The sequence below is a fragment of the Rattus norvegicus genome, chromosome 12, assembly GCF_021556685.1.
Source record: "Rattus norvegicus strain SHRSP/BbbUtx chromosome 12, alternate assembly SHRSP_T2T, whole genome shotgun sequence".
Lineage (NCBI taxonomy): Eukaryota > Metazoa > Chordata > Mammalia > Rodentia > Muridae > Rattus > Rattus norvegicus.
Window position 1 is genome coordinate 2,147,219 of NC_141545.1, and position 26,318 is coordinate 2,173,536.

The 26,318-nt window shown below is 44.3% G+C and overlaps 1 long non-coding RNA gene and 1 pseudogene across 1 annotated transcript; both read left to right on the forward strand.

The window, feature by feature from the left end:
• Positions 1–3,024: 3,024 nt before the first annotated feature.
• LOC148001938 (18S ribosomal RNA) lies at positions 3,025–4,031 on the forward strand (annotated as a pseudogene).
• A 17,998-nt stretch (positions 4,032–22,029) lies between these two features.
• Positions 22,030–24,848, forward strand: LOC148001939 (uncharacterized). The gene is made up of 3 exons (XR_015634453.1): positions 22,030–22,269; positions 22,422–22,543; positions 24,245–24,848. It is a non-coding gene; the product is annotated as an uncharacterized LOC148001939 (long non-coding RNA).
• Positions 24,849–26,318: the final 1,470 nt, after the last annotated feature.

Here is a 26,318-nt window from a genome sequence, read left to right on the forward strand (position 1 = left end):
GTCCAGTGGAAGTGCTCCATGACTCCTGATGGATGTCAGATCCCCTTGAACTCCGTACACTTGAGATTTTAAACTAATATATTACCCTAAACCCAGGATGTTGGGGTATTTTCTTTCATCCTCTACCTCATATCTCAGAAAGAATGAAGAAAATCATATTTGAACAAGGTCACTTGATTCTATTTCACGATGTGACTAAGAAACCTGGAATCTCCTAGTAGTATTCCTGATTTGGTTATAAAGGAGAACATTTTGTTTTATTTCTCTAGTTACATATAGTACATTTCAGTGTAGATGCCTATTCCTCCACCATGGAAGGAAAAGTCCGTATAAATCTAAGTAATACAAATGCAAGTGCTATTGTCTGGTCACCCTGGTTACACAATTCCACTGTGGCAAAGTCTCTGGAATCTACATGTCCCATATTTAAGTTTTTTGATTCACCAATCTGAGTAATACATGTTCATGAGTCTGAACTTATAGTATCCAGGAGTTGTTTAGCTTATCTCTGCAAGACCAAGTTGCCTTCATATGAACTATATATGTATTCTTTTTTAAATTCTCAATATTATGTTCTGTTGCTCTGTAATACTAGGCAGAAATTCCATGTATGTAATTTTTTTCTTCCTCCAGAAACTGGAGAAACGGAACACACATATGTATAGAGATACTTTCTCTAAGTCTGGGTATGTATCAGCTTTACAGAATTCTTACCATATCTCATGTCAATCTATTTCCTTACTTTAATTTATGCATATATTTTAAGTCCTATATTTATAGAATTCTAATTTTCTGATTCTTTTAGTTGAGTATTTGCTTGTTTCTGCATGTGATAGCACACATGTGGATGACGGAGTACAATTTATGGCATCCATTTCCTCCTTCCATTGTGTATGTCCCAAGGAACAAACCAAGGTTAACAGCCTTGGCAACAAATATCTTTAGCTACTGAGCTATTTCACTCTTCCTAGTATATTTCATAATTTATTGTTGCAAGCCCAATTGCTACCCCATGCCAAAAAAAAGAATGTTTTCTTGCTGATATACGCTATAATCTAAAGCATTTCTTTAGATTAAGTCATTGTCCTCTTTAATACCCTATTATGATACATATAATATCTGTGGGCATGCAGAAACACATATTCACACATAATTTCACTGACATGCACTGTCGGTGCCCCATGCCCGCACCGAGACGGTACCGAGAATCGGGCGAAACCCTGCGGAATTAAAGAAACACACACACAGGTTATTATTAGCCATTTTTTTTGTAAAATTTTTAATATCACTTCAATACACATGCTTAGAGATATACACCCACAAACTCTCACCTACAAACTATATAGGAAGGTTTTTTTATCAATGTGATATAAAACTAGAGATAACTTGGAAGAGGAAGAAGAAATCTTTTTTTTTCTTTTTCTTTTTTCTTTTTTTCCGGAGCTGGGGAAGGAACCCAGGGCCTTGCGCTTACTAGGCAAGCACTCTACCACTGAGCTAAATCCCCAACCACGGAAGAAGAAATCTTAACTAAGAAAAAAGTTCTTCATAATATTGTCCTATGAAAAAGCCTGTGGGCACTTTCTTGATCAATAATTTTGTTGGAGGGCCCAGCTCCCTGTAGGTTGTCCCACTCCTGGGTTTATTGTTCTAGCTTTTATAAAAACACAGGCTGAGCAAGCCATAAATATAGACCAATAAACAATCTTCTTCCCATGTCTCTCTAACATTTCATGCCTGTGTAATCACTGGGATATCTTCCCACCCTACCTGATGCAACTAGGATTTGTTTTAGTGATTTTGTGTTTTGGACTGATGGCTGCTAATGGGATCATAAAATAAGACTTAAGTTGAATCTTTCAACGTTCTAGTAAATGTGTAGAATAATTTTATTCTAGTACCCTCATCTTTGAGACACAGGACATCATATATGAAAGGTCAGAAAGATTCTGCCATAAATATAGGCATCCTGTAAGGTTAATTCTTTACAACCAATAGGTCCAGGTAAGAACTAGGTAGATAAATATTAGCAAAATGATTGTACATTGTAAGGTTAGTTCATATAAGGAAGTAGCCATGTTTGAAAGTGTCATATAATTGAGGGCCAGATAAAGTAGTAATTCAAAGAAAAAGTGACAGAATGTATCACAGATAAAATATGCCCAATTCACATGAGAACAGCTTAGGAATAAGAGAATACACAAGAGTAGAGAAAGAGAGACAAAAATAGATAATAGAAAGACAGAGACAAGTAGAACAAGAAAGAGAAGTTGTGGTGTGTGGCATGTGTTTACGGAAGCTTTCTGGACATGATTTTACAGATTCAGGTTCTGAGAGAACAAACTATTCACTGGGGAAAACAGAAAAAGCTGGAGAATTAGAAGGATCCAGAAGATTGTAACACATTGTCCAAGTTAATGTGAGTACAAGTAGAACAACGCATGAAGATGCCAAGAGAAACCATATGGAATCAGTCAGCTTGGAAGGTTGGATTACATGGAGGCTAGAAGCTCCTAGTATTAGGTCTATAAATAGTAGAACAGAGGGAAAAAATACTCTGGCCTCAGCCTAAAGGACGTATTTGCATAGCTTGTGTAAGACTCTTATCTCATCACTTTATCTAAAAAAGAAAAGTGACATTCACTTAGAAAGACATACAGACAGGCACACAGACAGACAGACAGACACACAAACACACAGAGACACACAAACACACAAACATAGAAACATAGAACGGTGTGGGGAGGGAGGGAAGAAGAGAGGGAGGGAAGAAGGGAGAGAGAATGCTTGCAGTCAAGTATTGATCTGAGAACTAGGTTCCAAAAAGAGGAGTTAGAGAAAGAACTGAAGTAGTTGACGGGGTTTGCCACCCCATAAGAAGAACAATATCAACCACCATCCTCCATCCTGCCCTCCATCTTCCATGGACTAAACAACCATCCCAAGAATACACAGGATGAGCCTATGGCTCCATCTGCATATGAAGCAGAAGATATCCTTTTCAGGCACCAATGGGAGCAAATGCCCTTGGTCCTGTCAAGGCTTCATGCCCCAGTGTGGGGAACTGTCAGAATGGGCAGGTTGGAAGGAGTGAGTGGGTGAGTGAGGAACTGCCCTCATAGAACAGGAGGCATGAGGGGAAATAGTAGCTGGTTTCTAGAGGGCAAATCAGGAAAATCATATTTAAAATGTGAATTAAAAAAAATCCCCTCCCCCAATGAAAGGAAAAGAAAGAGAAAGAGAGAAAGAAAAAGAAAAATAAATGGGGGTACATAACTAAACAGAAGCAGACTGGCGATGTGGCAGCGTTATTCCCATGATAGTCAAGCAGCTTCCGGGAAACCAAAGTCTTTGGGTTCCAGGGGAGTATGGTTGCAAAGATGAAACTTAACGGAATTGACGGAAGGGCACCACCAGGAGTGGAGCCTGTAGATTAATTTGACTCAACATGGGAAACCTCACCTGGCCAGGATACAGACAGGATTGACAGATTGATAGCTCTTTCTCGATTCTGTGGATGGTGGTGCATGGCCGTTCTTATTTGGTGGAGCGATATATCTGGTTAATTCTGATAACGAACGAGACGCTGGTATGCTAACTAGTTACGCGCCCCCCGAGCGGTCTGTGTCCCCCAACTTCTTAGAGGGACAAGTGGCGTTCAGCCACCCATGATGGAGCAATAACAGGTCTGGGATGCCCTTACATGTCCAGGGCTGCACGCGTGCTACACTGACTTACACAGGTGGCGCGGGTAACCTATTGAACCTCATTCGTGATGGAGATCAGGGATTGCAATTATTCCCCAGGAACGAGGAATTCCCAGTAAGTGCGGGTCAGAAGCTTGCGCTGATTAAGTCCCTGTCCTTTGTACACACTGGCCCTTCGCTACTACCCAGTGGATGGTTTAGTGAGGCCCTTGCATTGGCCCCGCCGGGGTCGGCCCACGGCCCTGGTGGAGCGCGTCGAACTTGACTATCTAGAGGAAGTAAAAGTCGTAATGAGGTTTCTGTGAACCGGCGGAAGGATCATTAACGGAGAAGGCCGAGGGGGTGTCCGGTCCTTTCTCAGGCCCGTGTGAGTCCCTCCTCTCACCAGGAGGCGCGTCCCTGGGTCCCAGTCGCCTTCTTGTGCACGCCGCTGACGGTCGGCCAAGTGAGCGTTTCGGGAAAGGCGGGGGTCGTTACGGAGCTGTGCGGTGGGGGGTCGGGTCTGGTCTGTCGAGGGACCTCCTCCGTTCTCTCTCTCTCTCTCCCTCCTCTGCTTCCGTCCTCGCCTCCGTGCGCCCGCCTCTGCCACTGCTGCCTCCGCTGCCGCCGCCTGCTCCTCCCTTGCCCGCCAGCCAGCCACGGCCCTAGGCGGACCGAGGTCATTTTGCCTCTTTCTGGACCGGCTCCGTAATCTCATCTCGTGTGCACGGAGGGGGGGGGGTGGGGGGGTACATGATCTCTTCCCGGGCTGTGGCCGGGACACGCTCGCTCTCCTCATGGCACCTGCCGCCCCTCCACCACAGCTCTCCCGCTCTGACGGTGCTGGGGTGGCTCTGTCGTGTGCGGGGGGTGCCTGTGCCGCGGGTGGGCTCACACACCCACCCCGCCTTCTGGGCCTCGCGTGCCCGCCCCGCTCCTCTCCGGGTACCTACCTGTCCTGTTCCAGCGCGGAGGTTTAAAACCCTGGGGTGGGGGAGGGTCGCCCTACCGCCCGTCGGTCGTCCGTGGGAGGGCTTCCCGGTTCCTCCTCCCACCTGGTGCTCCTTCAGACTCAGCGGGCACCCTCCGGCCGCCGGCGCTTCCAGAGGCGGCGGTCGGGGGGCCGTGTCGCGAGCCCCCTCTGGGAGCCTGTGGGGTCCCAGCCCTAGCACCCGACTTGCCCGCCCATTGGCCGGCCGCCGCCGGGTGCTGGGTTGGCGGCGTCCCATGTCCCATGTGTCCTGCCTTTCCGTTGCCGACCCTGTCTTTTTTTTTTTCATTTCACATGTATCCTTTAGTTTCCCGCTGGCTGGCCTGAGGTGGAGCCGCCTCGCCTTGGCCCCTCTCTTCCCATGCAGCAGGGGCGGACGGGTGAGCTGGTGCCGTTGTTAGCACCCAGACGAGTTCGCTCACACCCCAGATACCGATACGACTCTTAGCGGTGGATGTGTCGCCACGCGCCGGCCACCCTCCTCCTGTCTCCTTCCTGCTCGCTCAGCCGCTCCCGCTCCCATCCTTGCCCGCTCTCCCCCACAGTGGGAACGAGTCGGCGTTTGCTGGTCGGGTGCCTGGGCGCGAGACAGGCCCTGTCGCCGGGTCGGTCATCTTGCCTCTGGTCTGGTGGGAGGCGGGCCCCGCCCACTGGCTCAGTGCATCCGCTGCCGCCATGCACCGGCCTGTGCGCACAGAGAGAGCGACCTGCGAGGGTTGGATGGGGGTGGAGGGGCATACCGCACCCGCCGGGGCCGGTCTCTAGTACCTCTCCTCCCCTCCTCCCTCTGCCAGGGGCAGACCGGTCGGGTGCCAGCCGGCGGGACGCCGTGGCGTCCGCGCGCTAATGCGACTTGCCCCCGGGATGTGGGAGCTGGCCGGGGTAGAGAGGTCGCAGGCCCCAGCCTGGGACCCTGGCGCCCTCTCGCTCTCCTCTCCATCCGTCCGCCCTCGGCCGCCAGCGCCCTCCTTTCCTCTTTCTCCTCTCGACCGCGACCTCAGATCAGCTGTGGGGACCCACTGAATTTAAGCATATTAGTCAGCGGAGGAAAAGAAACTAACCAGGATTCCCTCAGTAGTGGCGAGTGAACAGGGAAGAGCCCAGCGCCGAAACCCCGCCGCGTGCCGTAGCGCGGCAAATGTGGCGTACGGAAGACCCACTCCCCAGCGCCGCTCGTGGGGGTCCCAAGTCCTTCTGATCGAGGCCCAGCCCGTGGACGGTGTGAGGCCGGTAGCGCCATGCCCGGGTCTTCCTGGAGTCGGGTTGCTTGGGAATGCAGCTCAAAGCGGGTGGTAAACTCCATTTAAGGCTAAATACCGGCACAAGACCGATAGCCAACAAGTACAGTAAGGAAAAGTTGAAAAGAACTTTGAAGAGAGAGTTCAAGAGGGCGTGAAACCGTTATGAGGTAAACGAGTGGGGTCCTCGCAGTCCGCTCGGAGGATTCAACCCTCAGGCGCGTGTTCGGCTGTGCCGGTGATCCCAGCGGATCTTTCCAGCTCCCCGTTCCTCCCGACCCCTCCACCCGTGCGTTTTTCTCCTCCCTCCACGCGTCCCGCCGTCGCCGTCCCTGCTCCTCCCAACAGGGGGTTCTGCGCGCGCTCAGGCGGCGGGCACGGGGTGTGGTGGGGGCGCGCGGGTGGGGCCGGGGTTGGGGTTGGTGGTTGACCGCCCCCCCTCCCCCCCCTCCCGGGTTAGCGACTGGCCTCCACTGGGCGCACTTCCACTGTGGCGGTGCGCAGAAACCGGCTACGGGACCACTGGGAAGGACCTGCGGGGATGTTGACTGGGGGGGGGGTGTGCAGCATCACCCGTGGGCCCCAGAACACCCCATCCCGAGTGTTACAGCACATCCTCTCCATACAGAAGACAGTGACAGACAGACAGACAGACAGACAGACAGACACAGACACACACACACACACACACACACACACACACACACGGTCACACACACACACAGACCCACACACACAAATACATATTTAAATATTTACAATGATGTTTAAAAAAACAGTCTTCCTGTTTAACAGAGGTTTAAAGGGAAGTTGGCTGACAGAACGTTTTTGTGGTTTTTTTATTCTCTTTTTTACCAAATAGGAGGTAGATCTGTTGGCCCTTTTATTAAAAGCCAAAGTATTAAGTGGCGAGCAGATGTTTCAACTTTTCCCATTCTGTTCCTTTCACGAAAACCAGGGAGTGTTGTTTCTTTGGCTCTTCCTTTTTGAAACAAACTGAAAGGAGCTCTACCAGTTGGCCTAGTTTCCCTGTTCATTTTCCCTCTTCCACGATATGCTCGATGAAATAAAGTAAATAAATGAAGTTTCTAGTTATTTATTTGTTTGGGAGACCCGAACTCTCACTCAAGATATATTTCCATCTCCCCCAACACACACACACACACACAAGGCCTCCTCCCTGTATGTGTGGAGGGGGAGGGGTGGACTGGAGGTAGCTGAGAGGGGGTGGGGTGGGCCTGGAGTATATGCATGTCCCTGAAGGTCTGTCCGGGAAATACTGCTGCTGCCCTAGCATCCTTTGCTTCAGTGCTGAGCCAGGCTGTGCCTCTTTACAGGGGGGTGGGGAGGGGCAAGTTTTCTGCCTGAAATCAGTGAGTGATGATTTCAGTGTGAATGTCTGATACCTCAATGTCCTCTCAGTGCTCTGGCTCATGGCAAATGACTGAAGAAAACCTTAGTTAGACTCACACCCAGCTGTTTGGAAAGTGTAATGGAGTTGATAGCACACCCTCAGATGTGCTCACTCTCAACACCCAGCCAACTCTGGATTTCTAAGTAAGGCTGAATCTGGACCATAACTACAGGATTTGGCGTTTCTGATTCATGTTTAATGTTTACTTAAATAAAGCTTGTGAAGGGCTGGAGAGATGGCTTCGAGGTTAAGAGCACTCACTGCTCTGCTCTTCCAGAGGTCCCGAGTTCCATTCCACAGAAACCATATAGTGGCTCACAACCCTCTGCAAAGGGATATCCCATGTACTCTACTGCCGTGTGTATATTTAAAGGGCTTTAGTGTACTCATATAAATGAAAATAAATAAATAAACTTTTAAAAGAATAAAACAAAATGAAGCTTGCAAAGAAATTGAGCATCTTAAGATGCCAGGCATGTCTACCCACTCCTTTTATTTTATTTCGTGGGTGGATCACATAACCACAGAGGTGGTTCCCATTTTCTTAACCTCGATAGCCCAACTGGGACAGAAGTGCAAACTATCATCTACCTATCTGGGAGTGGGGTGGTTGGATACATGGAGCACTTGCAGTTAGTAAAGTTCTGCTATTGGTTTTTTTTTTTTTTTCCTTTCCTTTTTGGATAGATATTGGGAGCTGTTTTTTTTTTTTTTTAATACAAATATTGTTTTCTGTGCAACATTCTGATCATAGTTTCCCATCTCAAAGCTCTTTCCAGATCCTTCCTCCCCATCCACCACCCCGTTCTACCCAAGGCCTGCCCTTATATGTGGTTGATGCATACCCAGCTGAATCTCCATCGGAGAAAGCACGATATTCCCATCTCCTATGACTGTCAATGGCAGATGACTTAAATGCCAGTGACTTCGGACTTGACTCCATTTTCCCCTTGGAGAACTGGGTTTGGATCTGTTGAACGAAGACAGGCCCTGGGTTTTGAAACAAACCAACAAACAAACACACAAAAAATATTTAAAGCAGGCAACAACTGCCTGCCCACCAAGAGACTGTTGACTCCTCTTTGTAGCTAGTACGATGTGAAACTTGCTAATAAAGTAGAATCCACACAGCACAAAGGGAACACTTTAACAAATTATGAGGAAGAGAGAGAGAGAGAGAGAGAGAGAGAGAGAGAGAGAGAGAGAGAGAGAGAGAGAAAGAGACAGAGACAGAGAGAGAGAGATCTGTTTATCTCCCTCTAGTTTTTCAGACTAGAGATTTCATCTTCTACTGCTCTGGTGCTGGTGGTTTTATTGCTGGTTTGGGGGTATTAGGATAGGGATAGGAAGAAAAAAGGCTTGAGTGCTGATTTTAAAGTTCTCTCTCTCTCTCTCTCTCTCTCTCTCTCTCTCTCTCTCTAAAGCTCTCTCTCTCTCCCTCTCCTTTCTCTCCCCTACACACACACACACACACACACACACACACACACACACACACACACACACACACACTTCCTAGGATGAAAGAAACAAATAAAAAGGAAGGCACCCATGGTGATGCATGACTTTGATCTCACTTTGGTCTCAGCACTGGAGAGGAAGATAGGAAGGCTTATCTAGATGCAATGTGAAGAAGGCCTATGTCAGATGAGTTAATGGCTATGGAACTGTTACCTGGCTAGTCTGCCATTTTGTTGCACTTGCTAATATTATAAGGACACTTTCTCATTGGTTGTTTCTGCTGTTACTGCCAGAATTCATTAAATATTCTATTAGGTTCTTCTGTGTGATAACACACTCAGAAACCAAACACTGTAGAAGTCAGTCTAACTGCTTTATTTGTTGTCTAGTTATCCGCAATAATCTTGGACTGAACTGAACACCCAGCAGCATTTTCCGCACCCACCCATGTATAAGCTTTTATAAGCTGGACCACCAACACTAGAGGGACAGTGCAGACAGAGACTATTTGTAATCAGACTTCCATTTTGAGTTTTGTTTGTGTTCTTGTTTTTTTCTGCTGTCCTGTCCTGTCCTGTCCTGTCCTGTCCTGTCCTGTCCTGTCCTGTCTGTCTCTCTGTAAATCCACACATATAGTTCTTTCCACGTCTTACATTTCAAAACAAATAATGCTTGTTGTGATCCTCATTTCATTCAAGGGTACTACTCTCTAGATCAGAGGAGCCCCCTTACAATTCTCCACAGGTAGTGATGACCGGAGTGTTCAGTGCGACTAAGCGTGAATTATATGGTTGCCGCCATTATGCTTGATCTTACCCAAGGTAGGGTTGCAGGGCATGGTTGTCACGATGGCGACCAATAGACAGTAATTGAAGAGATGGAACAATAACCTACAATTCTCCCTCTCTGTCACTGTTTCTCTGTCACTCTTTGTCTCTCTTCCCTCCTTCCCTCCCCCCTCTAACAGACCTGAATGAACATTGGAACTAAAGTAAATGCACATGTGAAAATAAGCCAGGTGTGGTGCTGCAGGTCTTTAATTGCATCACTTGAGAGGTGGAGGTGGGTAGAACTCTGTGAGCAGGCTGCAGACCTGATCCACGTACTGATTTCCAGGGCTTTTGTGCAAATACCCCTGACTCCACTAAAGAAATGAAGAGGAAAATAAAGAGACAGATACAATTAACTTGGAATGAACCAAACAAACTAAGAAAAAGGAAAGGCAGTAATGGAATGGCCTGGCTTACAGAGGAAGGGCAAACATTTATCTGCCATTGCCTCCCCGGTTGAACACACAAACACATGCGCAGAGAGAGAGAGAGAGAGAGAGAGAGAGAGAGAGAGAGAGAGAGAGAGAGAGAGAGAGAGAGAGGGAGGGAGATCTGTTAATCTGTTTGTCTCCCTCCCCTAGTTTTTCAGACAGGGTTTCTCTATGAAGTCCTCTGTAGACTGGTGGCTCAGAGGGCAAAGCTGCTGGCTGTTAAAGGTCTAGGTAAAACAATGTGATGGCCTAAGGGAACCGTTAAGGCCTAGATGCCGTGTGAAGGAGGCCTACATCAGATTGGTTAAGATAACTCTCATCTGGCTAGCCTGCCCTTTTTTACAGTTACTAATATTGCAAGGACGCCTTCTCATAGGTTGTTTCTGCTGTCACTGCCAGAGTTCATTATATATTCTGTTAGGTTCTGTATGACACACACTCAGAAACCAAACATTGTAGAAGCCAGTGTGTCCTTGAGTGCGTGTCAACAAAGTGTGCATGCGTTCGTGCCCAGGGACATGCTAGAGCCCACCCCAGATTTGTGTTTCAGAGATCTTTACTTATTTATTTTTCCTGCCATGGCTCGTGTAGGCACCAAGTCACCACACTTCACAAAAAACAAAATGAAACAAAACAAAACAAAATCCACCAACAAATGGACCAAACCGAAACCCCAAGCCAAACAAACAAATATTCCTGCCTACCTGTCTGTCTATCAGGGATACAACAGAGAAGTGGAATCTTGAATAAACAAAACTAGAATACCTAAGTCTGCCTGTTTCCCCTCTCCCGGCCCTCCCCTGTCCCCAGCCCATCCCCTAGAGCTGTGAAAGCTGAAATGGAATACAATCTATCATGTATAACTCACTCTGCTATCAGGATTGAGGCACATGTTCTCTCAGCTGCCTGGAATTCAATCCAAGGGCGTTCAACTCTCCTGAGCTTATGTCCTCTGACCAGGATCCTAGTCCTTAGTCAATGGTGAATTTAAGGCTGGGCCTCCTGTTTGTTCCAGTTCAGGCTAAGACTTCAGGGTCAGGCCACACTCCTGAGCCCCACACAGGGCTGCCTGCAGACTCTTGTGACTGCAATAGAGGCAGAGTGCTCTCTGCCCAATCTTCTTCTCTCCTCTTTGTCACAGCCATGGTCCCCAAGAGCACTTGTCAAATACATCTATTTCTATCTCAAAGGTAAGTTCCAAGAATCAATCCCCATAACTGACCATAAATGAGGATTCACTCTGTGTATGTATATATAATGTTATAGAACACAGAATAGGGATTCTTGGTGAAAGCTTTGTGGATATGTCTCTTTCCTAGATGTCTTTGCACTGGGATTTTTCTATATGACTTAGATATCCCCGCCATCTTGCCATTTCAGTTTTGTTTTTCTTTTGGATGCTAATGCTGTTTGACATAAAATCCAAGGCTGAACTTTCATACTCGGCTATAGTTTCAGACTTGATTTATAGCCATGTGGCCCTCGGGTTGCTTCCTTTTGATCCTAGAGGTTTATTAATCTTTCTTGAAAGGCCTCCAGTACTTGATAGGATTGTGCTATATGCTGTCAGAGCAGAGTTACACAGAATTCATATGCTGGCCTTCCTCTGATGGTGCTTACCATTTCCAAGTCCTCAAACAGGGCAGCGCTTGGAAAAAAAAAAAAAACACTGCAGTCAAAGAAATCATACATGTGGGTCTACCACTGGCTCCATGAGAAATGAAAGAGGAATATAGTCTTGGCTTACTGGTAGTATTATCCCAAGTCTAGGGAAGGGGACTCCTAGAGAGTACTTAGCCTTCTCCTCATCCATCATAGTCTGTAGAGCTTGTAGCTTTCATTTGGTCGGTGTGGTGACCTTAACATGTTCTAGGTATTTCTGCCATGTTACTTCTCTATATGTAGACATGACCTCAGGTGTACAGTCACATTGGAAATATAAAAAGCCTCTCATCTGAACTGTGAAATTCAATGTGTGTTATATTTAAAACCACAATAATTGAGTGTCCATTGCAACAATAAATATTATTAGGGGGTTTCTACCCCACCATAGATCATTTAGTTCCCAAATAAAAAACACAAAACTTTTAGATTTATAATAAGCGTCCAAGTACTAGAACTGGGCAGGCATCAACCCTCTGTGCAATTTTCCTGCTTCCCTGTCAATAACCCTGAGGTATGTCCTACCATGCCCTGCCTGGGCCACACCTGTTCTAACAGGCTGGCCCTCATGGAAATATACTCACAATCCACCTACCCTATGGGGTGGTGTCTCCTTCCTTCTCCTCCCATGTCCTTTTCTTCTCCTTGTGGACCCTGCCAGAGCCCCCAAGCCCTGGAAAACTTTGCTCTGTCCCCTCTCTTCTGCCCAGCCCATGTTGTAGGGATTTTTATTAACCAGTAAGGGATAACTCGAGAGACAAAAACAAACAAACAAAGAAACAAAAATCTGGTACACATGAGGATCTCCTTGTCCTGGAGCGACCAGACCTTAGGGAACAGAATTTACCATTTGAATATACAGCAGGACCAGACCAACCCATTATATGCCAATCTACTTTTAGCTGGACTCAAACCTTGGCTCTCACACCGGTTAGATGTTCAACTGTGGAGAAGTTATTTTACCTGTGTTTGACTCAATTCCCGTATCTGCACGGTGAGGATGAAAACGAGTGTTTAATTCAGACTTGTCTTGGGGACTAATGAGTTAATGTACCAGTATTTAAATATTAAATACCATCTACTTTGCATAATTAGTAAAAGTCTGTGGAAAGGGCAAAGTAATAAAGCCAGAAGAACATTTGATTAGAAAATAGAGCCATACAACTACCTCTAATAATAAACTGAGAATCAGGAAATGGTGGAAGACTAAGGCCAGAGAATTGGGAAATCAAGGCAAGCCTGGGCCACGTAATAAGATGCTGTCTCGAAATATCAAGACAAGTCATGGTCATAGTAATTATAAATCAAGAAATAGCCATTGTAAAGAATTTACAAAAAGCAAAGCAATGGAGCAGTGTGGATGCTGTGTGTCAAGTCCCTCTGCTGTCCATCTCTGGGACCAAGTATACACCAGATCAGTGACTGGAATGGGGTGCTGAGTGCCTGGAGCAAAGGGATGCTGGCTGAATTGCCACATTTGAACAGCACTAAAGTAGGACTAAGTGATAAGAAAAAAAAGCGATATCGAAAACATGTAAATTTTAATGTCCTCCAGAAAGGCACAACCACAATAATTTTACTGTTTGTGAAGCTGCTTGTGTCAGCAAACTTCTAATATTGGTAAGGATGCGAAAAACTCTTCTGATACAAACCAGTTGCGAATAAGAAGAACAACCACTGTCCTTACCAAGGTGACCTGGATGCTTTCAAATAGGCTGAGGCAGCCTTAAAAGCCATCAGAGTAAGTTAAACACACAGATATCTGTCATTTCAAAAAGGGGAAAATGAAGCCTGACCCCACCGCCCCCCTTTAAGGAATACCAAGACTACTCCAGCATTGAGGCTTACAAATAAAAATATGCCAAGAAACTTCATAGAATATACATTTCTCCTGTGTGCTACTGAGTGTGTGTGTGTGTGTTTTGTGTGTGTGTGTTTTGTGTGTGTGTGTTTTGTGTGTGTGTGTTTTGTGTGTGTGTGTGACTGTGTATGTGAGTGTGTGTGTGTTCGAATGTGTGTGCATGTGTGTGAGTGTGTGTTTGTGTGTGTGTGTGTGTGTGTGTGTGTGTGTGTGTGTGTCTTTGTGCACTAATGCTTCAATATGCTGCTATGGTGAATACTGTCCCCAACTCAATTATGAAGGTTAGTATTAAGCTGTAAGTAGTATGTGGAAAGTGGTCACAAAGAATAATCAGGAGTCTTCTTCTGTTAAGTTGTCTGAGACTTCCAAATGCTGCATGCTGTGAGTGGGCCTCACATCTCAGCACACTAACACTTTTATGTACAATTCCCGTGTGTTTTGCTTAAACAATTTTCTATGAAAAACTTTTAGAATTTTTTTCTCCCTTTCATTTTTTGGGGGGGAGCATGGGTCTTTTTTTTATTTTTTTGTTGTTTGTATTTTGTTTTTGTTGTGGTTGGAGGTGGTGATTTTGTTGTTGTTGTTGTTGTTGTATTTTATATTATTTATTTAATTTTTCTTTCTTATTTTAGGTCCACAGGATTTTCTGTAGCCTGTGAGGAAGTCCTAGATTTAGGACACTGGATCTGTACACCTTAGAGAATTAACCACTTCACTGCACAATTTTTTTTTTTTTTTTTTGGTTTCTGTTTTTCTTTGGAGATCTCACTGTGGGAGCAGAGGAAGCCCCAAGGAAGTGAAGCCCTGAGTGAATGTGTGCAGTAACCATGAGCATGTCCATGCCAAGGACACAAAGCCATTTATCCATGGGGAAAAGGCAAAGGCCCCCATGCCCTTGAGGCTCAGACACATGGCAAATCCTTCTCAGGATGGTGTTGATAGTGTGTGCAGAAAAAGTCTACTTTACCTTTCTCCCTGGCCCCATCTGGATATTTACAGCCTGAAGACTGCTCCCTGCAGAGACTGCTCCTACTGAGATTAGCTAAATCTGCCCCTTGTCATTTACATATACATAGTCCTCCCCTCCTTGTTTATCAGCATGTAATGCCCACCTCCTTGCTGCTGTGTGCAACAACCCTGCTCCTGGCCAACTATATAATAAACATGCTCAGCTTCTGGGATACTGCATTTTCTCCAGCCCTTGGACCCAGCCTTCCCCAAGTATGTGTGTCCAATCTCATTCTTCATTGGACTTGGCAATCTCAGTCTGCTCCACTTTGAAGGAAGTGCTTACTAAACTGAAATCTAAAGGACACAGTGGATTAAGCTCCCTATCAAGTGTCTTTGGTGAGGGTTGGGGTGGGTGTGAGACCAGTTACATTCTGACTATTGCAGAAGAGTAAAGGATTCACAGTTTGCTTTTGGTAAAGGTAAGCCCCACAAGAGGCTACATTGCCAACCTTTTCCCAAGTCACATCTAGGAGGTCAACTGACTCCTAGGTGAGTCTTTGGTTATACTGCTTCAGTTTTCTGTGGCTACACTGTCCAAATGGCACCCACTGGTCACACATGGCTATTTGAGATGAACTAAACTTAGAACTAAAATCTTCCTCTTTAGTCACAGCAGGCAAAGCAGGAGGCAAATAGCCAGCCAGAATCCATAGCCAGAAGCACAGCAGATATTGAATATTTCTATCATCTAGAAATTACTCATGGACAACAGTGGTCTAGATTCCTGCTGTCTGGTTTTTCCTTCAGGGAGAATTACTTGCTGTTACCAATATCCAGAGGTTTATTTTTAAAGCAACTTTACCAATATATGACTTACTATCCCCCAAATTAATCCAGTTCAAGTCTACAATGCAATGGTTCCCCATAAATCTACCCAAGTTCATCACTAGACCACGGAACAAAAGAAAGAGAGTGTATGCAGTTATGTAAAATAGTATGCAACAGTAATGACCACTGCATAATTATACTGCACTACTTTTGAATTCTTCAAAATTCATGCCTTTTATTGATAGTTGTACAAAAATACATATTCTAGAGTTGAAAAATATTATACAGTATTTCATTGAGACTTTAATATTTTTGTATCTTTTGCTAGTATTGTTAGATTTTTTTATAAGTGTTTTACTTTGTGGATTTTTTTTTTTTTTTTTTTTTTGCCAATCTGGTTACTATTGATGCCATTTCAACGTTCTCAGGATTTTGACGAAAATATTACCACAATGATATAGTGATACTCATTTTCTTTAGGCATTTACATATGCATATACACATATATGGGAAGTTATATATACATATTTTTATGCTATACTGTTAGAATCCAATTCTATTATACCTCAACATATACAGTTTGCTCAATCTGATTTCTGTGAATGTCATCAGTCATGGGGAAATAGTAAGAGCCTGAATAAACATGGACAATATTTGCAGAATGCACATAAAATTGAAGGTGGTATATAAGCAAAAATGTGAAGTATATCACAGCCTTCATATCGAATGCACTTTAAAATGTTTAATAGATGAAAAATATTTCAACTATCTTTCCCACTTTTTTGTTTTTTTCTTCAAAATGTGTCTCCTGGGTGTTTTGAATTATATATGCTGTTCAAGATTCTTTTGACAACTGTAATCTAATGCCTTAAATGTGTTTCTGATATTTCTATTCAGTTGATCACTGTTCAGTAATTGTACCAAGTTGATAGCTGTAATTTTATTATCACTTTCAGAATGTAAATTTCATGGGTGAGTATACACTTTTGATCCTAGCTCTTGGGTGGCATAGGCAGGTGGATCTCCTTTTTGAGGTTAATCTGGTCTACATAGCAAAACCCTATCTTAAAAAATCAATCAATAAATAAGCAAATAAATAAAAAGAATCTAAAATATTTGAAATTTGTATGAACACAACCACATCATTAATAACAATTGATTTTTATTGCAGATAATTAATATAATTAATATTTACAAAATGTTACATAGTGTCATATGGGAACTCAATTTCATTGTAAATTAAACCTGCTTTTCTCTTTTCATTGGTTGCTCTTAGTTAACATTTTCATACACTATACAATTTATTCCAATTATTCTCTCCCCCACATCATCTCATCCCTTCCCCTATGACTTAAACATACATAGTCTTCTAAATTTAGGCTTTCCAATGTGTGATTTCTCTTTTATTTATGATACATTCCTTTACTTTTCCATCTACATTTTATGGTACCTTAATAAGAAACCCATTCTGTTATTAGCTTTATCTCAGTGTTTGGTAGGAGACATTCACATTCTTCAGTAGCTTGCCATCAGTGCAAGAAATGACATCGAGGTCTCTCTCTGTCCCTGTCTCTCTCTCTGTCTGTGTCTCCCACTCCCTCTATGTCTCTATGTCTCTCTGTCTCTCTGTCTCTCTCTCCATCTCCTCCCCAATTGTTTTGTTTTCTAATATAAGGTCTCAGACTGTAGTCTAGGCTAGCCTTGAACACAAGGCAATCCACCACCCTCAGCCTTGTGAGTGTTGGGATTCCAGGCATACACTATCTTGTCCAGTGAATTTTATGACTCTCTTACATCCCTTTGCCATTTCTGAATTATTTTAATTTTTAATATTGCTGTGACCCTTTTCTAGCTTCTAGATGTAGATACATTAACTTGATTAGAAGGTTTTAGTTTTTAAATATTTATTTATTTATGTACATGAGCACTCTGTTTGCAAGTGTGCCTGCATGATAGAAGAGAGCACCAGACAGAAGAGGGCATTGGATCCCACTAAAGATAGTTGTCAGTCACCATGTGGTTGCTGGGAATTGAACTTGGGAGCAAAGGAGAAGTAGAGCTCTTAACCACCAAGCTGGCTCTCCAGCCTGATAAAAAAGATATTAAATTTCATTCTTTTTTGTGTTTGTTTGCAATCTTTCTTCTTGAGAACATTGTGATGGAATGTCCAAATGGTACTTAGTGGCAGTTGGTGTAGAAGGAGCCATACCTGTGTTGCTAATTTTTTATAGTCAAGTACACGGATACAAACACTCTACTCCAGGGAGAATCTTGACTGTTTCTCTGTAGGATGGGTTCCCTCCTCTTTTTCTTTAATTGTAAAATGTTACTCAGGTTTTGTAATTTTATGATGAAGTTGGGGCTCAAAAAATTCATACTGTTTTGAAGAAAGCATGCTGTACCTTAAAACTTTATCTTAGAGCAATTTAAGTAGTATAGGAATGACTTATTGTTTAAAAGCTTTGAAAGAACTCATAACTAATGTACTGGGAAAATATCACCTAGCTCACCCAACTGTTTTCTGTTTCTGACTCTGTGTTTTTATTACATGCCTGTGCAAAGTCAGGAAAGTATGACTATTAAATCAATTAGTCAGACACTTGCAGCTCAGAATAATGGCTTTTTTTGGTTCCTTTGTTTGCAGGCTAGGGATGAAACCCAGGCCAAACCCTTTACCACTAAGCTGAATAACTAACACTGAACAGTGTTTCTTAAAATGTAATAAAAATCAATTTAACCTTTCGCTGATCACAGTACCTTTTTGCTGTTTTTTTAGTGGTTAATAGTCTGCCAGTTTGTCCTGATTTGTCAGAATGCATACTACTTTTGTGTTGGATTATTTTATATGATTGTGTTTTTACTTTCTTACTGTGTTTTGGCTCATTACTTCCGTGCTAGGCATTTTGGGTACAGAGTTAATATGTGTTCGTTGTTACTCTAGTTTCCTTCTGAGAGGACTAGTGTGGAACATTGGCTTTTATTTTTCTGACCTTGTCTCTGTAGAACACTATTCTTTTTATTTAATTGTAAATGTAATGGGAGAATATGGTGTCGTAGAATTGATGCTCTTGTTTCTTGTTTCAGCAGAAGGGCATTTGTCTATTTCTATATACAATTAGTTTGTGTAACGAAAGAGCATGTTTTAACCCTTTGTTCTCGGTATACTCTCCATATGTTGCGTAGTCTGCTTTACTTCTCCTGTTCCCCTGTCAGCCGTGGACTTTCTTTTCAATTTGTCTGAAGATTCTGTCATATATTATAGTGCCTTCACCTGCAGCCATATTTCTCAGGGTCCCCTGCTGTTCCCATATGTGCTTACAGAGGGAGCTTCCAGGATGTTATGACCCACCCATAGGTTCCTATTCTCAGCATTCAGTTTAATTCTTGCTGATCATCTGCTCTCAGTGTCCTGGGATTCTTAGTCATCTCAGCACTTGCCCTTTGCAGAGACCCCTCCTGCCTGAGTCATGTAGCCAACCCTGTGCAGTCAATGGCCTTGCTGAGGAACATTTTGTCACAGGCTGATTGGAGACACTTTGTTGGACTTCCTAGATAAGCCATTGCATCATCTAAATGAAATAGGACTCTGGCAGGCAGTTTGGGGAAAGTTCTCTCGTTAGCCTCCACCCCGACCAGGGTCAAATTAGTACAAGCAGTTCTCTCTGTGTCTCCTTCATTTAATCTCAAATGTTCCCTTTCAGAGGAGCTTGAGGTCAGATGTCCACCAGATGGGACCGAGCTCAAGCCCCACCAGTTCTTTAGTTTGGAGCAGCTGGAGTAAAAGGAAGCTCTGGTTTTAATCTTTTTCTTCCAGAATCCTTCTGCCTTATATACATCCCACCATCATCCTGGAGGTTCAAGACTCACACTCCTTTAAATACAGGAGGAGTGGAGGAGGCAGCTGAGTCTTCTCTGTGCAGTTCAGAGATTGGAGATGTCTTTGGTAGAGTAAGGTGAGGTTTAAGCTATTCATGAGTATAAGAGAGATCTCACTTCTTTGTCAGGACACTCATCATCCTGACTCCTTATTTCTCTCCATAAAATGGGGAAAGAGCAGTAACAGCCCATGTGTATTTGTGTGAGTTAAGAGAGGAGACTTTGAGAAACCGTCAAATGAAACCACGTGCCTGATACAAACTCACTGCTTCTTTGCTGAGCTACATGGACGAGCCTCAAGCTTACCAAGATGGTGATGGTTCCTGGATATTCGGAAGTATTTCTTAGTCCTGTGGTTCCAGGGAGGAAAATGGGGAAAGAACAAGAAGATGGGCATTCTCCAAACCTCAGTGCTCTGGTTAAGGTATTAACTATCCAGGTGACTGTCGTGGGACTGTTCTGGAAACGATGGTCCTGTCTACAACTACCCATTCTATTGACCTGTACTTTAGTGGATGGCGTCCTTGAAATTGATCAGTTGTGACATAAACAGGGTTGGCTCTAGAAGAGCTGCATAATTTCAGTTATGCCTTAGCATCTTGTCTGTGAAATGGGAACAAATGTGTGCCTGCTCTTGCTATGCTGTTTTTCCTTCTGTCACAAGGGAGTGGTGTCAGCTCAGACGGACATAAGCATGCTTTGCGGACAACCTGGATGTGAACTACTCTCTGATGTCCTACTCACCCCAGAAATCTTAGATGTTCTTAGAATTCTTGAATTCTTAGAATTCAAGCCTCTTACCTGAGGCTTGGAATCAGCCGCACATGCCAGGAGGACCACTAATACACCTTTCAGTCCTCTCTGCTGTTCTGTTCTTGCCTGCATTCGATGACTGTGCTGGCTGCACAAGGAATGCCCTAGTTCTCATATGTTCTTTCATTTTCATCCTGGGAATATTCCCAACCTGTGATCCTTGTTACACCAACCTGCCTTTCAGAATTGATGAGTGCACTTCTCTGAGACAGTCTCTGTTTGCTAAGCAGGCACCTTTCTTTTTCAAAGAGATCATCTGTCTCTCTCAGGGTTCTAGTTCTCTCTCTTTGGAATCAGCAGCTTAGATTTAGAAGACTAAAGCAGTTTTTATTTTTTAGGGATTATTGTTTTTTTTCCTTGTTTCTTTTTTTTTTTTACCTTACATCCTAATAAGCCCCTCATCCCTCTTCTCCTCCCAGTTCAACACTTACAAATCCTTCCCCCACTACCTCCTCCTCCTCCCTTCTTCTTAGAGAAGGGGAAGTCCCACTTGGGTACTGCCACACCCTGGAACCTCCCATTCATAGCAAGACTAAGCGCATCCTCTCCCACCGAGGCACAAACAGGCCGTCCAGTTAGGGGAAGAAGAACCAATAGCAGGCAACAGAGTTGGCAACAATCTCTACTCCAATTGTTAGGGGACTCACATGAAGACCAATTAGCACATCTGCTACTATGTGTAGGAGGCCTAGGTCTAGCTCCCTGTATGCTCTTTGTTTGCTGGTTCAATCTCTGTGAGCCCCTGTGAGTCCCAGTTAGTTGACTCTGTAGTAGAAGACTAAAATGTTTTATAGGTCAATATGGATGGATAAGTGCATGTGCAAAGAACTCTAACTTCTATGAAATTTACAATGCCATGAAAACACTTCAGCAAAGATTTTGGCATACTATTTACAATGTCTTGAACACCATTCCTCACAGAACAGGCGTGATGGAAATCCCTTAGTAACTGAAGAGGCATCGGCATGAAGGAGGAGAAATACTTGCTTACTGTATTGTTTGTAAGGAAAAAAACCTCTTAACTGAGCTTAAAAATCCGGTTGCGAGCCAAGAATTGCATGTTCCAGGAACACGCCTCTTCCTGTCACCATATCAAGGTACCAAACCGTTGGCTGCTTGTGGAGCCAGTATCTTTCTAACCCATGTGTGAGCAGGAGTTTGTGGGAGACAAGTACTTAGGTCAGGGATCAATCAGAACCTGGTACAGGCCTTGGGTGTCTGGCATCATTAGTTACAGATCTGCCAAAATGCTTTGGGGAAGGTTTTAATTTAAATCCCAAGTTTATTTCAACGAAATCTCCCTGATACGATCTGTTGGGAATTTAGAGTGAACTAGACAAGTGTTCATTTTGGAGGGCATTTGTGAATTAGACAGTAGGTCCATAAACAACAGCCAAACAAACAACTAAAACAACAACCCATTCTGGGTGTATGACTCTCAGGATGCCCCTACTCACTTCAGAGCTCTCAGTGAAAGGGTTGAAGAATCTTTGTTGGCTACATCAATTTTTTTTATTGACATGTAAATGCAGAAGATTAGAGTCTACTACAGGAATGGCAGGATCATTTAGGTGATTAGTGAAAACATTACTTTTAGAGAACTCCTACAGGAAGACCCCTTCATTCTGTCCTGTTGGGTTTAGCAGTCCAGGGACATATAAGGAATTGATTTCTGTATGTGAAATGGGTTTGCTCCACTGAGGAAGTTCGGTGGGAGCAGGATGGAAGGGACCGGGTTGTGAGTGGGGGGCTGGCAACAAGGTGCAGAACCAAGACCATGGCCAGGTGCCCAGCGGCCTACCTGTGGGATGTGAGCTAGCTGCCCCCTAAGGATGCCTTCAGGTGAGGACAGGTGGGGGTGGCTTGTGCCCTGCTGAGCCGGTTTAGGAGAGTTTCAAACACAATCCCAATGCTCGCACTGGCGCCTGAACAGATCCCCGCGGCCTGTAGGGGGCAGCGTGCAGCTCAGCAGGCGATGGCCGTGGGCAGATCATGGTGTGCCTGGGGGCGCTCAGAAGCAGCCCTGGGCCTCCACAGAGCCACGAGAGGGGACTTAGGGGCCTTGTTGGAGCCCGGACCTCCGCATTACGCGCCTCCCCGCGTTGCCCGTGTTGCGGAGTGGCTGCATGTATCCTCCCCACCCCGGCTCCACCGAGCATGAGCCTGGACTGAGGGCACACAGAGCTCTTCAGTGAGCGTGGGACCTTAAGGCACTGGGAATTCGTAGGTGAGCGCAGGGCCTGACGGGAAGCAGCGCGCACGACATTTTTGGCGACTGCAGTGGCGCGTGTGCTTGGGCGTGGTTTTCTTTCACAAGTGCCAGCAGTGGGGCCGCCGCTGAGAGTGACTAAACTCTCTCTCCCTCTCCGACCGCCGCAGGCCAAAGAGGTGATTCTGCCTGCATGATGTCCTCCTTGCTGGAGGCGAGCTCTTTGCAGGCGCCACATCGCGATCAAAAAGAGAAAGAAAAAAAGAAAAGAAAACGTGGAAGAAGCAGCCAGGTAAGGGGGCAGTAGCGGCGCTGGGGGTCACCTGGGCCACGGTCCGGCGTGCTTTGACAGTGGCGGGGTTTCCAATGGTGACCTCAGCCTCGGAGTGTCCAGGGACATAGCCCGGGCCAGTCCTGCCAGGGTACCTCGAGGCATGGCATTCGCACAGACCCCTAGCCTTGCCGCAGGTCTGGTCCCCAGGGACAGCAAGCTGCCAGAGCAGCAGCATCAATGTAGGTAGGAGACCCGCGGGCATTCTTGAACTCACTCTCCCAGCCCTGGGGAAGCAGTGCCAAAAGGAGGCTTTGCAAAGTGAGCCCATTGGGTAGGGGAAGCGAGGATTCAGGGATGTTTGGAGAGCTGAAGCAGGGATTGCAAAGCCCATGGCATTGAGAAAGATTGGACAGGTGATTTGGAGTGTGCATGAGAGTTGTGCTCTGACATCCCCAGAGCAACTTGGGGCTCTCACCTCTCTCTAGATTGACTTGAATTAAATGGCCTTGTACCTCCCAGGGCAGGACAGGCTTTTCAGAGGCAGCTTAGCCTGGTGGCGAGCTCCCTGTAATGTTTCTATTGTATGTTAAAGAACGGGAATCGGGGATCGTGGGAATATATTTTCTTAAAACCTCAGGCAATGAATATATATATTATTTAATAGATTTCTTCTAATCTATTTGTAATTGGTTGCCCCTTGCAAGGGATTGTATTGGGAGGATGTAAAATACCCCTCCTTCAATTACTTGGAGAAAGGGAACAGAAACAGAGATTCCCTCTTTTTTAGCCTGCAAAGCTCTGAGAGATTACAGCTCCGCATAATTTAATTCTTCCCCTACCTGCTCTGAGCAGGCCTCCAGATCAGCAAGTGCCTTTGGAATGGTTTTGCTTGTTTTCGTTTATTTTCCATGGTGCTGTTTAGAAGGCCACGAATTGCTAGGTGAATTTTAAATTTCAGGAGGTGACACCCAGAGTTTATGGTGGTTTCGTTCAAATATTGCAGTGTAGTTGCAGCATAAAAAATATTTCCTGTGACAAGAAGTGGAAAAAGAAAGTTGATAAGCTAAGAAAAGTAAAGCCTTGAGCCAGACCAACCATTTGGCTTCCTCAAATATGGAGCAAGCATGGAATGTTGCTTTTTCAGAATCGAAAGGGTTTTTAGAATAGGGCAGTGAATACTGTGTGGTGCTAACCCGTCCTTTTTGTGGCTGATAACAATTAGGATACAGGTCAGAATGTGCCAACAGCACAGAGTTGGCGCTGGAGGTATTTGAACTCAGAAGTGCTCAGGAACTGTGAACGTTTCTCTGTTATCACCCTGGATCCATCTAGTGAAGTAGAGCACTTTGATGCCGTGTAAGAGGCCGTTATGAGGGCTGGAGAGATGGCTCAGTGGTTAAGAGCACTAAGTGTTCTTCCAGAGGTCCTGAGTTCAAATCCCAGCAACCACATGGTGGCTCACAACCATCTGTAATGAGATTTGATGCCCTCTTCTGGTGTGTTTGAAGACAGCTGCATTGTCTAACGTATAAGTAAGTATATTGTACAAAAAAAAAAAAAAAAAAGAGGCCATTGTAAAACTGCATCTAGCCTTGTCGTCTACTGCTTTAGTTTCTATGCAGACAGGGCACAGTTGGAGAGCTTCAAGATCAAGTTCATTGCCTGTCTTTAAAGATCAAGTGTATCACCTAACTTTTTTTTTCTTTTTTTTTTTTTCAGGAGCTGGGGACCGAACCCAGGGCCTTGCACTTGCTAGGCAAGCGCTCTACCACTGAGCTAAATCCCCAACCCCCATCACCTAACTTTTAAACCAAGAAATGTAGTGTCTTTTTTGCTGCTTGTGTAGCTTTTAGTGATGTATCTTATCTCCTATTACATCCTTTGTTTCCATGATAGTTGTTTTCAAGTATATATGATTACCGATCCTTTTTGTAGACCTATTCAATATTTCTGCTTTTATTGGTTAAATATATTTAGTGAATTTGCATTGTGATATCAGTAAAATTCTATGTGAATGTTTTAGAGAATATACCGGTTTGTGTAATTTCCCCTCAAGGATTTTTGGTGGCCTGTATTCACATTTAAAAGACTCGAATTTATACCATCCAGAGCAGGATTGATAGGGAAGCACAATGGACAGTGACAGTGTTGTTCCCGTTGACAGTTGTGGGAGCCAAGAAAGAAGTGTGACTTGCATATTTGCGACTAACAAAATCGAGACTGAGTATCATTACTGTTGAAGCCCATGTAAAAAATGATGAAATTTTCAGAAATCACCAGTTAAGAAATCGTAGTGTTGCTTAAATGGAATCTGAGTTTCAAAGTTATGTTTCATTTTTCTTTATTCCTTAATGAAGCTTTTTATTAAGTTTTTTATTCACCATTTCACCCTTAGATGCACAGTGGTAAGATCATAGTAGGTGCTCAATAAATCACTTAACCATCAGGGCAGAGGAATGGTAAGAAAGTATGTATTTTCTATACGTTCTGTTAGTTTTGGGAACAGGTGGTTTTAGGTTTACCAGTCATATCTTGGTATCTTGTCCCACATAAGACAACTTGACAGAATCCCCTTTCTGGCCATTATGTTCAAGTTATTTTTGTCTTAAGCCTTCTTGAAAATCATGGAAGTAGTGTAGAAACTTGATTGTACCTGCAATATAGCAAAAAAGGTCAGTCTAGATAGGTAAGCAGTTATGTTTCTCCATGAACTGATGTCTTAAAACATGTAAATTTTAGGAATTTAGTGTTGTGTTTTCTAAAGATACATCATACAACATACAGATAACATTGTAATAGAATAAAGGAATCTTTTGATTTAGCACCAAATTCCATAAAGCAATGACTACTGCACAGCTCTCTTGGCCATATGAATAGCAAAAATTGTATTTCACTTTTTTAAAGCAGTAACAAAATTACTTAAGGTTAAGCGGAGCCCATGGGAAAAGGTCCCGGTGGTGTTTCTCTTTGGTTTCTTGTGATCTTTCTAGAGAATGGCTTTAAGAAATAAGTGCGGTCAGGTGGTCAGTGTGGTCAGGCAGTCATGAGCAGATGGTTAATCAATGTGTTAGGACCCCATAGACCAGTGAGCCCAGCTGAAGAGGAGAGGCTAGGCAGTGAGCCCAGCTGAAGAGCAAAGGCTAGCCAGTGAGCCTAGCTGAAGAGCAAAGGCTAGCCAGTGAGCCTGACTGAAGAGCAGAGTCTAGCCATTGAGCCTGACTGAAGAGCAGAGGCTAGCCAGTGAGCATGACTGAAAAGCAGAGGCTAGCCCATGAGGCTGACTGAAGAGTAGAGGCTAGCCAGTGAGCCTCGCTGAAGGCTGAAGAGCAGAGTCTAGCCCATGAGGCTGACTGAAGAGCAGAGGCTAGCCAGTGAGCCTGACTGAAGAGCAGAGGCTAGCCAGTGAGCCATGCTGAATGCTAATGAACAGTGATTTTAACATTTATTTATAAGTTCTTCAGTTTTCCTAAAAGTTTGTACAAAAGTTTGCCTCCAAAAAGATCGCTTAAAACGTTCTCTTTGCACTCTTCTTATCTCCTTTCCTCTTGCTCTTATGTCACAATAATTTCCTTACTCTCAAGGCCTTATTCTCAACACTATGCCTTTACTTCTAAGTTCTTCTTGAGTTTTGTCCTCTTCGGTTCAGTTCTGTGTAAAAAGGTTTCTCTTGCTTTGTCCTCAGCATTTGTATATCTTTCTGAATACATCATCACATGGTAAAAAGTTCACCACAAGTTTGCACACGAATTCAAATCATAAGTTGAATAATAAGTTTACAACAGAGAATATTTAC